Below are 15,960 nucleotides of genomic sequence, written 5' to 3'. Positions count from 1 at the left end.
CTGTTCCTCGGAGCGATGTTTGTCTAGTTCGGGTGCTTGGGACCGGAGTAGCCCCATGTTACATATGTTGTTGGAATTCAGCCACCCCAGGGGCAGATTCTGTCATATCTGTCGGGGAAGATGATGTGGTACTTCTGTAGGTTAGGACAGGTATCGTCTGTAGTCGCCATTCCCTCGCCTCTGCCGCTGTTAGCTTACGTGGTGGGGGATAGACTTGTCTTTGTGTTCGGAGAAGGAAGAGGCGCTCGCCGTACGTAGAGGGGAGAGGGGTGAGGTCGGGGAGGTTAGTCGCTCGGTTAGTATATCCTAGAGCTAGACTGTCCACGGCATCGTTTCCCTCGAGCCCCTCTTGACCAGGAGTCCAAGTGATTTGGTGTTTGCATGTGGAATTTTGAACTTGTGGGGTAGTCAGAATGGGAGCGACGGAGTGTGGAAGTCTGCCAGAGAGGAAGAGGCGACACGCGGACTGAGAGTCGGTAATAAATTTCAGCTCATTTCCCGTAGCATCGCCATGCTGGATTGCGAGGGCAATTGCAGCAGTTTCTGCTATTGTGGAAGAGCAGATTCGTACGGAGGCGCTGGCGATTTCCTTGAAATTGCTGTCCAAGACGACCGCCACCGCGTTTGTTGAATCGGGGTACATGGCTGCGTCGACGTATACAGCATTTTGTGCCTTTCGATGTGTGCGGCGCAGATAGTCCACTCGCGCCTTTCGTCGTCCCTTTTGTGAGTCCGAGTGCATGTTCTTCGGGAGTGGAGCTACATACACGCGAGTTCGCAGAGTTGAGGGTAGGTCTCGGTTGTCCTGGACGGCGCGTATGTCAGCCGGGGAACCCACTCTTTCCAAGATTGCGCGTCCTGCTTTGGTGGTGAGGAGGCGTTCCTTTTACGGTGCTAGGACGGCTTCTCGAATTTCTTCTCTTGTGTTGGTGAGTCGCAGGTCCTCGAGGTGGCAGCTGGTCGTGTACATCGGGAGGCCTAACGCATGTCTGTAGGCGGTACGGATGATGGCATCTGCTTTGTCTCGCTCATTCCCCAGAAGTGGTAGGAATGGGAGACCGTATGACAGGCGGCTCATAACTAGAGCCTGTATCAGTCGAATTGTATCCTCCTCTCTCATGCCTTTTCAGTTGCGGGTGATGCGCCAAATCATTGTGGGAGATCTGGAGTGCAGTTGTCCGGAGACGCTGTAACGTGTGGTTGGCTTTCCTGTCACTCTGAAGCCAATGGCCCAGGATGCGGATAAGAGGGACTTCCTTCATTCTCGTGCCTTCGAGGTAAACCTCGATGCCGCCGGGAGATTTGTAGGCATAGCCCTGAATGCGGATAATTTCGGATTTGTCGGGTGCTCAGTGGAGGCCGCAATTTGCTGCTTGTCTCTCTGCGCAATTGACTGACTCTTGTAGGGTGTTTTCTTTGTCGGCAAGGGAACCCCAGGTCGATCAGATGGTAATATCATCGGCGTAGATAGTATAGCCGATGCCTTCAATAGCCTCGAGTGCTTTTGCCATGCCAATCATTGCTATATTGAAGAGGAGAGGAGAGATTATAGAGCATTGGGGAGTGCATTTGTTTGGTGTCTGCTGTGCGCCAGAGCGTACATCTTCTATGCCAATCGTGGCTGTGCGGTTGCTGAGAAAGTTTTGATGTAGTTGAAGGCCTTGGGTCCGCAATCCGGGTGGTTGAGTTCTTTCAAGATGGCGTCGTGACAAACGTTGTCAAAAGCGCCTTTCAGATCATGTGCCATAATTAGGTGCTCGCCGCCTCTCGGGATGTTACTGAGTACTTCTTCCTTGAGAAGGAGGAAAGCGTCTTGCGTTGAAAGACCTTTCCTGAAGCCGATCATAGTTGGTGGAGATTGTTGTCCTCTATGTAGTTTTGGAGGCGGGTTTGGATAACGCGCTCGTATAGTTTACCCAGGCAAGAGTTGAGGGAGATGGGTCGTAATGCTTCCAGGCTTGGTGGTTTGCCTGGTTTTGGGATAGTAACGATTTCGGAGTGTTTTCAGTCTGCAGAAGGCTCTCCCGCCTCCCATAGGGTGTCATTTATGTAGGTAGTGAGGCCTCGATCTGCGACTTGGTGGTGGTGGTGGTAGTGGTTTTATTAAAAATAATAGTAAAAAGGAAGGAAAAGATTTTTGCCAGCCCCGGCATCTGCCATCGATACTGAAGCACCTGAGCTGGGGCAGCGGAAATAAAGGACAGCAGGCAGAATGGAGAAATGAAATGAAAGAGGTGAGGGGACAGGAATAGAGGACAGGGGGAGAAGTAATATGTACAAACTATTTACACAATAAGTAATGTGTCCAGGTTGTGCGCGTGATTAGTTCATTTTAGAGGAATTAAATCACACACGCGCACAGCACTGTGTAGGTTACAACTGGAGTGGGGCGTCCAGTTATTAATCGTTCAAGGTAGAACTCGCGGAGCGTTCGGTCACTGCGTGTAACTACCTGACGGAGAACAGACGGGACGTCAAGCCCGTGTGTTCGAGGAATGCACAGAGGCTCACCAAAGTTCGCTCACGAGTGCGCGCACTGCCTTGCGGCCACAATAGCGTCTTGATGGAGTCTGGTAGAATGCCCTGCGCCCTATAGGCCGCGAGCATATCCCGACGAGCATCGGCGAACGCGGAGCAGCGAAGGAGCAGATGTTCTAGTGTTTCCACTGCACCGCATCCGTCACACACATCACTCGTCGCGATTCCGTGACGCACCCGTCGTTCCCCGGGCCACACGCAGCCAATGCGCGCGCGGAGGATCATTGCACGTTGCGCCCGTGTAAGTGCGCGACAGCCGGTGACACTGTCGATGCGCTCACCTCCCGCGATGCGTGGGTCGGGGTGCTGCTTTCGGAGATGGTCGTGAATGGCCGCACGCACGTCCTCCAGCGCAAGGGGCAGATCGCTGGCAGGTAGTTGGTGTGCAGCGGTCGCGAGGTCGTCAGCTTCTTCGTTGCCGGCGATGCCGCAGTGACCGGGCACCCACTGTGCACGCACGGCACAACCTCTCTGCGCGAGGCGCTCGATGCGCGAGCGAATTTCCCGCACTAGTGGGGTACCGCGGCCGTTAGATTGCAGGCGGCTGAGGGCGGCGCGGGAGTCGCACAGCAGAGCACTCCTGGGCGGCGGAGGGCCGAGGGTGAGCAGCAGGTCCAGCCCGAGCCGGATCCCCATGGTTTCGAATCATCCCATTTGTGATCTTGTCCGCGCCAGGTGCCAGGTTGCGTGTGGCAGATCGAGCCGCGGCGTAAACCTCGGCAGTGGTGATGGGGGCGTTCAGCCTCTCATTTGGGCCTCCCGTGTACGAGATTGCGCTGGGAGGATAGGGGGTGTCTATTTATTTGGTTTTTTGGGCGGTGAGGAGGGCCGCGTCGTCTCCGGGGTACAGATGAGCGATTTTCTTGAGTGTAGGGTTAGTGGCAGACCACGATGTTTGCGGATCGACGAGGCTGCGGAGGATCGCCCAGGTGCGGGAGGTCCCCAGCGTGCCGTGTAGTGACTCGCAAAATTCCTGCCAATTCTGTTGAGAGAGGTGTTGTGCATACTCTTATGCTCCTGCCGTGATCTGTGATATGCGGAGTCTCAGTGGACGATTGAGGCATTGGCGTTTCCATCTGCGAACCAGAGTCCGTCGGGTCTGCCACAACTTCAGAAGGTGACGATCGACCGCCGGATTATCGGGTGTGCATTGTACTTCGGGGGTGGCCTCCTTGTGTGCTTTCCGAATCTGTTCACTTCATTCGCTGATTGATTGAATGGGGTCTTCCGGAACGGGCTGTGCACGTTATTTAGTCCAGTCCGTGATTTTGGCTGTTCCCAGCGTGCGACGAATGTTTGCGGAGGTGATAGACATGCTTAAAATATAGTGGTCGCTACCTAAGCTCTCTCCGAGATTTGTCCACGTAGCGTTATGGATGTTCTTGACGATTGTAATGTCAGGGCATGAATCGCGCGTGACGCTGATTCCTTCGCGGGTTGGGTATAAAGGATCAGTAAGTATTTCCAGGCCCAGAGCACAGCGAGCTCGTACCACGCTCAGACCACGCAGGGAGTTCGTTTTGTAGCCCCATTCCCTGTGGGGGGCGTTAAAGTCGCCGAGTGCGATAAGCTGATGCAAAACAGCTAGCTGATCTGCCTCTTGAAGTATGTCAGAGAAATCGGCCTTGGTTGCTCGTGGCGGGGGGGGGGGGGGGGGGGGGGTTTATACACGTACGTTCAGAACGAAGGTGCTCTTGCGGCCCCTCTTGTTGAAAATGACCTCGATCATGTTGTAGTTGATCTCCTGTTCTCTCTAGGAGTGTTCGACGACCATGATGTCCTTAGAAACAAGGGTTGCAACTTTTGGCGAGCTCCTGTTGTGGACTGTGTAATATCCTGGGAGAGTCGGCGCCGGGTCGGCTCCTACCTCTTGCAGGCAAATTATATCGGGTCGAATGGGGGTGACCTTGATGTTTTGTTTCAACAGGCTTTGTTTTCTCTTGAAACTTCGGCAATTCCGTTGCCAGATCTCTAGGCGGTCAGAAGTGCCTGATTTAGAGAGCGGAGCCATCCTGGTGGCTGGTAAAGCACCTGACAGATTCGTTGTCGCTACTCATAGCGACCGCCGCGGTCGCGGACCGGTAGGTTTTTGCTCGAGGGTCGTCAGAGCTGGTAACACGTTTTCTGCTAGGGGCTTTGGTGTTTATCAGTGGTTGTAGGGTAACAAATTTGTCATGTGCGTCCAGGCGCGCGCCTATTTGCGCGATTTGGGCTGAGAGCTATGAGGTGAATGTTGTGAGAAGGGGGTTTATGTTGTTCATAATGCTATTCAAGAGACGTCCTCTATTTCTTCATGTGTTGGGGAGGGGGTGGTTGTCGGTTGGTGAGGTGTGGGAGTGGGTGTTGCCACTGGTGGTAGAAGTGGTTTGGGGGAAGTCTCAATGTCCCGGGGCGCGGGAGGTGGGGGAGGTTGGACATGAGGGGCGGTGAGAGGAGTGCACTTGCGGGCTAGCTCCGCTACCTGGGATTGTAGCTTGTTGATAGTGTGTGCCATTTTTGCGCAGTCTGAGCATTTGGGTGGAGTGGGTGTGTTCTAAGGAACAGTGGGAGAGTTCTTAACGAGCTCTGCCCAGCTCACATTTTTGTCCGTGGCCTTGGCTTGCCCCTGGTGTGGCCGGCTAATTTCCTTTTTTTCTTTGGGTGCAGGAGGAGGAGGTGTAGACCGGTTGGTGGAGACGGATCTCTATCTGCTCCTACTGCAGCAGCTTTGGCTAGATGACTCGTCGTCCGTGCTGAACCAGCGCGGCGTCTGAGTTCAGGCCTGGTTGTCTTTCCTGGACCGGTGTTGTTCCTTGATGGGTGGGGTGGAGGATCGGACCGATAGTGGCTTTTGCTTGAGTGGTTTGAACCGACTGGGGCACTCCTTGCTGCCGTTTCGTGTGTTCCTCCGCACAGAGCACACTTCGGCAGGCACTGATGTCCGTGAAGAGGAATTTCGGCCCCGCATTTCCTGCAGGCCGCCAAGGTCTGGTGTGGGGCACACACCGGAGCGATGACGCGGCTGCATGCACACATAACAGAATTGTCGTGCTGAGTGGTACAGATGGCAACGAAACTCCGCGCTCTTGAAGTACACAACTTTGGGGGTGGTCGGGCCGTAGAAAGTGATCAGCATTGACGATGTTTTGCCCTTGCGTCGTACGTCGAGTACGGTGGTCCCGCGTGAGCGGATGTATAGGCCCGTCTGGAGAGTTTCCGGTGTCACGAGGTCCGGAATTCCGTAGATTACGCACGTCAGTCGTGCTCTGTTAAAGATATGTAGGCGTCCACGTCATGAGTGAGGTCTCCTAGGGAGAGTGTTTGATTTGTCGAAGTTCGTTGGCAACTTCTGTGTGCGGAGTGCTCGCTACGAGGATTTTGATCCGTAGTGGGGGCGGAGGAGGTACCTTCCTTCCACCTGCTGCGGTTCTGGACAGGCGTTGCTTACTGCTTGGACAAGATCGAGATTTGAGAAGTCCTTTAAAGCGAGTACTCGGCCAGGTCGAATCACGATTTTGATGTCCGTTTGCGGTAGAGGCGGGAGGCGGACTCGAAGGCCGCGTTTCTTTGGCGTAGGATCTTTTTGATTTGGGGGGGGGGGGGGGGGGGGTCCTGGAAGTCGGTGCTGCCCTGCACTTGGCTGTTGGTTTCAGTCCGGGCTGCTTTGCGAAGCTTCCGTTCTTGATGTCTGCTCAAGGCTATCTTCCAGCCGTTGGGCAGAGGGGTAGTAGGCGGTGACGAGGCCGGGGACGAACTGGTTGTCGGACCGTTCTCCGTTCGGTCTTGAGAGTCGTTTAAGTTCATGTCGGAATCCAAGACTTAATTTGTTGTGGGTGGCAGGGACGCCTCCGAGCTCATTTTCAGCGCCGCGCAGCGTGGCGCGGGGCGAGGCGTGGGCTGGAGGACCGCCCTTGTTGTGCTAGGCACAACGCGAGGCCTAGCGTCCTAGGCCTAGGACTAAAAATTCGACAACTTATAAAACATCGGCGATGACGACGCGTGCTGTGCAAGCGGCAGAAGGATGAACGGGCTCGGCGCTGGCTGTACGGAGTGAGAGTTCAGAAGATGGGGTGGTGACTTTGCGAAGCGAGCGGCAGAAGTTTTCATGAATTACAGAAACGGGGGCCCCAGTGTCCACAAGCGCAAGTGTCCACAAGCGCAAGTGTCTTGACACCGTCGACAAACACATCAAGAAGATTCGGCGGAGAAAGCCGAGCACTTAATCAGGGCGAGGAGTGCGCAGTTCTTGCCCCAGGAACTGCGGCTGCTAGTTTTCCGAATCGGTGGGGACGTTGCGGCACCTCATGGGTGACAGTGAGCGGCGGCGAGGGGAGGGTTGGCGACCGAGGGCTGGCGACCGAGCTCGCGGTAAGGAGAGATCCCCTGAGGTGGTGGTCCGAAAGGTTGGCGAAAGGTGCGGTCTACACCGGGGTAGTCCGGCAGAGGTTGGACAGGCGCAGGAAGAGTGCGTCGACAGAGGCGCGCGACGTGGCCCGGAAGACCGCAGGCGTAGCATATCGGTCTATTGTCAGCTGTGCTCCAAGGGTTGTAGGTGGCGGGCGTGAAGCGGTTCCGTGGAGCAACAGGTGCAGGCACCGCTGGAGGAACGTACGCATAAGCCTGTGGTCGCGGTGGTCGTGTGACAGCTTCGGCATACGTGAGAGGGGCGGGAGCGAGGGCAGGCGGCACGGCAACCGGAGGACCGTAGCTCAACGTGGCAGCAAAAGGGGTTGGTGGGATCGGAGCATTTGGAGCCAAGGAGGCTGCTTCCCGAAGAGTAGGGAGTGCATCGGCGACCTCCTGCGTGATGGCGTGCCAGACCTCAGCACTGAGGGCGGGCGGTGACTGGTTTTGGCGAGATAGGAGCAAGAGCTGCCGGGCGACCTCGTCCCGCACGAAGTCTTTGATTGTAGCGAGAAAATCGGGGTCGATGGCCAGGCCGGAGATGTCGGCAGGCCGACGGGCGCTAAGACGTTGCTTGCGCAACTCGTCGAAACTTTGCCACAGGGTATACACCGAGGCAACGGTGGTGAGACTCTTCGCCAACAACATCTGAAAAGCACCGTCGTCGATACCCTTCAAGATGTACTTTATCTTGTCATCCTCTGACATAGCCGGATCAACACGCTTGCAGAGGTCAACTACGTCTTCAATGTAGCTGGTGAAAGTCTCGCCCGTGTGCTGAGCTCTGACGCGCAAGCTTTGCTCAGCGCGCAGTTTGCGCACGGCGGGACGGCCGAAAACCTCCGAAAGTGTGCTCTTAAGAACGGCCCAAGTGGGGATGTCGGCCTCATGGTTGCGGAACCAGAGGTTCGCGGCATCGCTGAGGTAGAAGATGACATTGGTAAGCTTGAAGCGGTCGTCTCAATTGTTATGACGGCGCACCCGTTCGTAGGATTCCAGCAAATCTTCCACATCCTGGTCGCTGTGGCCGCTGATAACAGCGGGGTCCCGCTGCCGGATGGCACCGGAGCAGGTGACTGGCTGCGACGGGGCGGCGGGCTGTTGACTTGCCTTGGTCGTTGACATCGGGATGGTGCGGCTGCGGAGGTCCACGGTGATGGGGAAAAGGGGAACGCAGCAACCTCCACCAAATGTAGAGCGGTTTATTGGCACGTTGTAAGCGCCGGCGGCGAAGACTTAGTACACGTAATCGAAGAGCCAGCGAGGCGAAAGACTGGGGCACAAGCGGCAGCGTTCCAGCACGAGCAACCGACGGACTTCTTCTATGTCTCAGTAAACGAGGGCGCAAGCGCTTCGTCGTCGTTGGCGTCGGGGCTGTATCATGTTCTTCGTTCCAGTATAATAAAATTCGGTGTACCACAAGGCTCTATTCTCGGCAATCTATTTTCACTTTATACATTAATGATATTATTAATACACACTCAACTTCAAATATGGTCCTCTACGCTGATGATACCAATGTCTTTTCTGGTCCCAATCTCAGCTTGCTTGAATATCGACCCAATATCTGGCTCAATAAGTGGGGGCATGGCTTGATGCAATAAGCTTGAACTAAACGCAAAAAAAACTAAATATGCGCTTTTCCGCGCCAAAAATAAGCCTCTTGATCATAATATCCGACTAAAAGTTAATAACACAGAAGTTGAGCAGGTTAATTCTAGGGTAATTTCTAGGAGTTCGTTCCCGCAGTGACTTGGACTGAACCGATCACGTCAACAGTCTGCGGATACGAATATCAAGATCAATTGGGTTATTTCAACGACTTCGTTATCTTCCATTCCATGTCAAAAAACTGTTATATTTTTCTCTTATTCATTCTCATATAGAGCATAGTCGCTGAGTGTAGGAAAAATGTAATAAAACTAATTCGGATAGGTTTTCTCTACATAAAAGAGCCATGCGCATTTTGGGTAGATATTCTATTAGTACAAATGGCATGTTTACCTCTTGTAAGGTGTAACAATTTTTTTCTAAGCTACAAACACTACTTAGTACTCGTTATCTACCAAAAAATAAAACATGACTTTGAATCTGTCTCTCCTTATCTTAAAAGAGAATTCACGCATAACTTGAGCACAATTTCTTTGATTGCTTCTAGGCCTCGCACTCATTATGGCACCACGACTACAGATCACCAAATAACAGATCTTTGCAACACATATCCAACATTAATTGCTTATGCCCAGGCGAGTGTCACCATTCACCAATTCAAGAAGATAATGAGCCATCTTTTGAACACCCCCGTGTGAAATTTTGTTATGCATACCTGCTGCATTTCAATGTTATTCCCACTGTTCTCTTCGAATGTGCTTTTTTTTTCCTTTTCTACACCACTTACTATCGCTCGTTGTTGATGACTTCTTCAGTATTATTTTCTGCCTGACGAGTGTTTGTGTAGTTACAATGTTGAATTCCTGCCTCGCTGGGTTTGATGTACCACTGTTCTCACTGATTTGTTGCTTCGTACCATCTGCACCGACGTGTAATGCGGGTGTTAGGCCTCGACAGGAGATATCTTAGTCTTCTTTAGCCTCTCCCTGCGGACACCATGTATTGTTGTGCAAAATAAATAAATAAATAATAAAACACGAACGGTGTAACGATAAGGTATTCTATTTCTTATCGCAATCTTTTATTTATTTGGCCTCCACGTACGCGCCATCGAATTTTTCTGTTTCTTAAAATAAAGCCACTCAAAAAACAACGGCGCGCCACGCAAGCTTCTAATTTTGGGAAAAAAGTACGACAGCAGAGCACACTGAAGTGAAATGTCAAGCTACTTCAATCTCATCTTCAGAGAGTACCCTGCCCTTTCCCTCGCGATCCTCTGCTAAACATTTTGGCTCCAGTTTTTGGCAGTACTTAGTCTCTCTCCTGTAGTTGCTCCTGCAAGTCAAAGGGATGCACTGCTGTCCACAATGCGCAATGGTCCTCTCAAAAGCACCTCGTCGTCTTAGATATCATCTGTTTGTAACAGTTCCCTTCGCGTATACCGTAGTTTCCTTAAAACAGAATTCTGTGGAAACGAAACGGTCATATGAAATAATGTAAACGTACTACACAAAATTTATAAATATGTCACGTGCTCAACGGCTTTGTCCTGAGACAACTTTAGAGCGTGTAAGGGCAATTGTTCGGGACACTGACATAGGATATGTCGTTGAGTTTACATCAGAAGCGAAGCCAGAAGGGTGCTAACATATTAAAAAATACATGTGGATTGTGTCAGCGCTTGCATTCCAGCTTTCGTCGTCTGCAAGGCAGGGGATGGGCAGGAAATAGAGGCCCACTGTTCGACAAATGTTCAAAGAAGAGGGAGAAAACACAGAGGAAATATACTTGGCGCATATGCTCTCTGTAACACATATGTTTATGAGAGACATCACAATGCAATAAGAGAGATCTCTTAGAAAAATGTACTATCGCTACTGAAAGGAACATGACGGTTTGTTCACAGAGCACAGCTGCACCTGTAGACCCGAGTGCGCACCGAAGAAGCCTAGTTCCACGCTGGCGCGTTTCTCAGCTGGTCGCACTCGTTTAGTGATAGTGGTGTTGGCTTCGTAGTTGTGGAGTGTCGTTTCCCTAAAACATAGATGCTACAATTATACAGCGCCAGACGAGCGCTAAGCAATCCTCTGTTGCAGATGCACCGCGTCTCTTTGTTGCTTAGCCACAAACCGGCGATCGCACCAAGAAGAAATTTTAGCGATCAAACGTTATTTCACCCTCCTACCGGCGCGAGCTTGAAGTTAGGCAGAAGAGAACATACCTTAAGAACACAGGAGTCATCATATATACGATGGCTGAGAACACTGCATAAATTATTAAAGGCACTAGTTATCCTATTGTGAAACTGTTGTTCTGGAATATTCTGGCGATACAAGTTTACGGATTAAATTTTCTCAATAAAAACGATAACGTCGACATTTTAACGCAGTTTAGCCTTTGATGTTGTGTTCTGTTTTGTTTCGCACATGGAATTAAACTGTGCGTAAGGTAAGGAGGTTGAGGACGCGGTTAACTCCAGAATCCCCTCTCCCGCTCCCCAGGGCCGCAGATGAACTCAATGTGTTATGTGTGCTAGCCGGCCTTTCCCGTTAAGGCTGCAGATTAACTCAGTGTGTTATGTTCATACTTCGGAATCAGTTGCCCTGATTTTGCTTGTGCCCAGCAGACATGTACCGTGTCACTAATGCTGGGCAGTGTTGGCTCTACCAGTAAAGAATGAAGACGTTTTACTGTGTACAATGAATGCGTGCCACCGTCCCTTAAACACTCCACCGCTAAGTGATCATGTAGTAAAGTCAGCGCGAACCGCGCAGCATCTCGAACAATGGTCGGCAGTGAACAACAACGTTTATTGCCCAGAACCGCGATTATATACCCTCTCGTACTGAGAGGGTTACAGAAGAGGGAGAGAGGCATGAACGATAGGAACTCAGGCCAATAGGGGGGCGTGCGGCTGCCTTCGCTGGTCAGCACAAACCAAACAATTACAACATTTCTCCTCCCTTAAAAGTGAAACCGCTGTACCGGTTTTCTTATTCTGGTCGATCGTCTGAGCGTGGGCTGCAGGGGGTCAGTCAATCCCGCCCGAACCACTGGACGCTCCGTGATTGCTGGAGATGGTACTTCACTCTGGTCGGCTGCTAGCGGCTGAGGGCTTTGTTCTTGTTCCGACCCAGTGGTACTGGGCGTATGCACAGGTGACAGATCCGCACTGGTCACCTGGTCAGGACCGCCTTCTAACTGCGCTCTTGCAGTGGCCTCTACAGACGCAGTCCCTGGCGTAAACTCTTGACGACGGCGGACTTGGTCGACGTGGCGCTGCACTGCTCCGGTTGGCGTGTTCACTGTTACCATTCTCGCCCCCGAAGTGGTCTGTACCCTCCCAGGCACCCATCTTTTGCCGGTGCCGGAATTTCGCACGTATACGCTGCTGCCTGGCGAGATGGTCCAGTCGTGAGCGTCCGACGACGAGTCCACAGCTCTGGGTGGGAGACATGTGTCTAGTCGGGAACGCAGCTGATAGCCGAGAAGCATCTCGGAAGGTGACCTTCCTTCTCTTTGGGCGGTCCGCCTGTAATTGAATAACAACCGCATGAGGTTATCTTCCAGCTGTCCGTCTCCCATTTTCCGCAACCCGTCCTTCCCGGTCCGAACCGCTCTTTCTGCTGCTCCGTTAGATTGGGGATGGAAAGGCGCAGTGCGCAGGTGCACGATATTGTTTTTCGATATGAAAGTGGCGAATTCTTGACTTGTGAATTGTGTGCCATTATCGGACACGATTGTGCGTGGCACGCCAAACCGGCAAAACATGCTCCTTAAGCATCGGATTGTACTAGCTGTATTTGCGTGCTGCAAGGGTACTGCTTCAATCCACTTCGTGTGGGCATCAACCACTATTAGTATCATCTTGCCTGCTAACGGGCCTGCAAAATCGATGTGTATACGAGACCACCGGACCGCTGTCTTTGGCCAACTCACTGGTGGGGCTGCCGTAGGCATTGGCAGGCTTTGCACGCAGTTGCGGCACTGCGCAGACAAGTTTTGAATGTCCCTGTCCAGGCCTGGCCACCAAAATAATGACCGCGCGACTGATTTCATTGACGAGGAGCCCTGATGCGTTTCATGTAGCAGCTGCAGCATCCGTTCCCGCGCTTTCCGCGGTATCACCACTCTGTTGCCCCAGTAGATCAGACGGTGAGCCAACGATAGCTCCAGCTTACGATCAAAAAACGGCAACAAGTCTGGCGCCATTCCTTTAGTGGTTTGAGGCCATCCATGCAAAATGAAGTGCGTGACACTGGCTAACATCGGGTCCTTGGCCGTCAGCTCCTGCAATTCGTGCGTCGTCACTATACCTTCTTCCAGGGATTCCAATGAAAGGACATATTCCGGCGGTTCACCATCGGTCCCCGGTTCCATAGTCGGCGCTGGTAGCCTGCTGAGGGCATCTGCTGTCAGCAGCTGTTTCCCTGGCACGTACTGTAGCTTGTACTGGTAGCCACCCAAGAATAGCGCCCACCGTTGAATTCGCGCGGCAGCCATCGGTGGCGTCTGGCGGTCAGGTCTGAGCAGTCCCAGCAGTGGTTGATGGTCGGTCACCAGGGTAAACTGCCGACCTAGAAGATAGTCACGAAAGCGAGAAACGCCAAAGATGAGGGCTAGTGCTTCTCGCTCCAGCTGCGAGTAGTTTTGTTCTGCTTTTGTAAGTGTTCTGGAACGGAACCCAATTGGCCTGTGCTCATTTCCTATCGAATGAAACAGCACTGCGCCCACACCATACGGAGATGCGTCACACTCTAGTTTCAGCTCCTTGTTAGGATCAAAATGCACGAGAATTTGTGCATTTTTGAGTCTTTGTTTAGCTCGCTCGAACGCCAACTGCTGCGGCTGTAGCCACTCCCAACGGCTTCCTTTTTCCATGAGCCGATATAACGGGCTGAGCACAGTCGACATATTCGGCAGAAACCGTGCGTAGTACGTGAGCATACCAAGGAACGAACGTAGCTCGCTCACGTTACTCGGGCGCGGGGCTTGCATGATGGCGTCTACGTTCTTTTCCATAGGGTGTAGGCCTTGCCGATCGATACGATGCCCGAGGTAAGTCACTGAAGGCTGCCGGAACTTGCATTTGTCGGCCCTAAGCTTGACACCATGCTCTCGGAATCGTTCCAACACTTTCTTGAGCCGCGCTTCCTTGTCCCCTTTGCCTTCTGACACTAACACGTCGTCAAGGTAAGCTTGGACGCCTGGTAGCCCGCCGAGTACAGCGTCCATCTTCCTTTGAAATATAGCTGGGGCAGAAGCTATACCAAACGGGAGTCTGTTGTAACGAAAAAGTCCGCGATGTGTGTTAATGATACAAAGTCCGCGTGACGCTTCGTCAAGGGGCACTTGGTTGTACGCGTCCTTCAAATCCAAGGTGCTAAAGTATTCACCTCCATTTAAGTTTGCGAACATGTCCTCGATCACTGGAAGAGGGTAATGCTCGATATCACAGGCAGGGTTAAGCGTGACTTTGAAGTCTCCGCATATTCTTACGGTGCCATCTTTCTTCAAGACAACTACGATGGGCGTAGCCCATTCTGAATGTTGCACAGGAGATAAGACACCAAGGGACAATAACCGATCAATTTCACGAGAGACCTTATCACGGAAAGCGTAAGGAAGTGATCTGGCCTTACAGAATTTCGGTGTCGCCGTTTCCTTTAGTTTTAGGCTGGCTGGCGGTCCCTTGATGAGCCCCTGGTCTATCGAAAAAACATCCTTATACTCAGCGAGCAGTCTGTTCACCATGTGGTCACTCGGCGTGTTTCCTGTTGTCGAATCCGGCGCAGTGAGTTCTTCCATCGTAACACCCGTCTTGCCAAGTGCCGCAATCAGATCGCGGCCGCATAGACTCGGTCCTGAACAGTCAAGCACCACGAGTGGACAGGTTACAGACACGTTCTTGAATTGCACCGGAAGTTCAAGTTCGCCAAGCACCGGCAGTTGTCCCGCGTAACATGACAACTTCACATGCGGCGATTTCAAGCGTGGCCACTGCGCTCTGTGTCGGTCGTAAACGTTCCGTGATATGACGCACACCGGGGATCCTGTGTCCACTTCCATGTCTAGATCTATTTCCCCCCACCGAAATGTGCGGCGTAACGGTGGTTCCAGGCCGTTTTTCCTACCAGAAATTAGCGTCCAGATGTGTGCCTCATCCTTGTTCTCGTTTCTAGACGCGGTTTCAACTGTCAGTGTCTTGACACTCGCGGTTCGCCTAGCAGCATTTTCATCTGTTCTCGCCCTGTAGCATTTCTTCGCCAAATGACCACGTTGCCTGCAGCGGAAACACCGTGCGTTAGCCCAGCGGCAGGCGTTATCATCGTGCTTCGTGCTTCCACATCGTCCGCACTCTTGCGCTGCCCCGCTGGTATCTCGCGACGAAGAGCGATGACTGGCTTGCATTCTTAGCACCGTTGGTGGTGCTCCACTGATATCGTTTGCATCGTTCTCGGCTGTTTCTGCTGCTATTGCCAGCGCTTCGGCCTCCTCCAGCGTCAAGTCTTTCTTCGCCAGTAACTGCTTGCGTAGGTTAGTTGAGCGTACACCGCAAACAATTCTATCCCGCAGCATTCGGTCTAGCGCACTCCCAAAGTTGCAGCCGTCTGCTATGCGCCGTATTTCGACCAGAAATGCGCGCACTGCCTCACCCTCTTGCTGGCAACGGGTGAAAAATTTATAGCTCTCCGCTATCTCGTGACGCTTCGGGTCGTAGTAGCTGTTTAAAGCTGTGACTGCTTCATCATAGGTGAGGGAATTCGGTGTCCGGGGTGCAATCCGTCCCGCTAACACTTGCACCGTCTGCGTGCTGAGTGCTGCCACAAGCAAGGCTCGCTGCTGCTTTGAGTCAGTAATAGCATTGGCTTCAAAATATGCTTCTGCCCTTATAAGGTACGCTTTCCACTTATCTGACGTGTCGTCGAAGGTCGGGAGCTGCAGGCTGGTCATAGTTCTCGTCGGTGCTTCAAGTTGCGACAGGCTGTCGGCTTCAACTTTTACCGCATGGGTAGTTTCCGCACTCGTCGCCACTGTAGTAAAGTCAGCGCGAACCGCGCAGCATCTCGAACAATGGTCGGCAGTGAACAACAACGTTTATTGCCCAGAACCGCGATTATATACCCTCTCGTACTGAGAGGGTTACAGAAGAGGGAGAGAAGCATGAACGATAGGAACTCAGGCCAATAGGGGGGCGTGCGGCTGCCTTCGCTGGTCAGCACAAACCAAACAATTACAACAGATCATAGCAATCGTCGGTTGTTCCTCAGTTCAAGTAAGGCCTCATCTTTCGTTGTAAGGCCTAGGTCAGTACTACAGCAGACGGGTCACGCATGCCGGTCGTTTTTTGTATGTGTGAGTTTAAATTGTCGCTCGTATCAGTCCTATTGGAAAACAAGCACTGCAAGCAGAGTACTAGACTTACTG

At 52.4% G+C, this 15,960-nt stretch overlaps 1 pseudogene; it reads right to left on the bottom strand.

The window, feature by feature from the left end:
* Window positions 1–12,529: 12,529 nt before the first annotated feature.
* LOC144116065 (uncharacterized) lies at window positions 12,530–15,759 on the bottom strand (annotated as a pseudogene).
* Between the last annotated feature and the right edge of the window lie 201 nt (window positions 15,760–15,960).

This window comes from Amblyomma americanum, chromosome 1 (assembly GCF_052857255.1).
Source record: "Amblyomma americanum isolate KBUSLIRL-KWMA chromosome 1, ASM5285725v1, whole genome shotgun sequence".
Taxonomy (NCBI): Eukaryota; Metazoa; Arthropoda; class Arachnida; order Ixodida; family Ixodidae; genus Amblyomma; species Amblyomma americanum.
The sequence above is the reverse complement of the archived record's forward strand: the minus strand, read 5'-3'. Positions and strand labels throughout refer to the sequence as shown.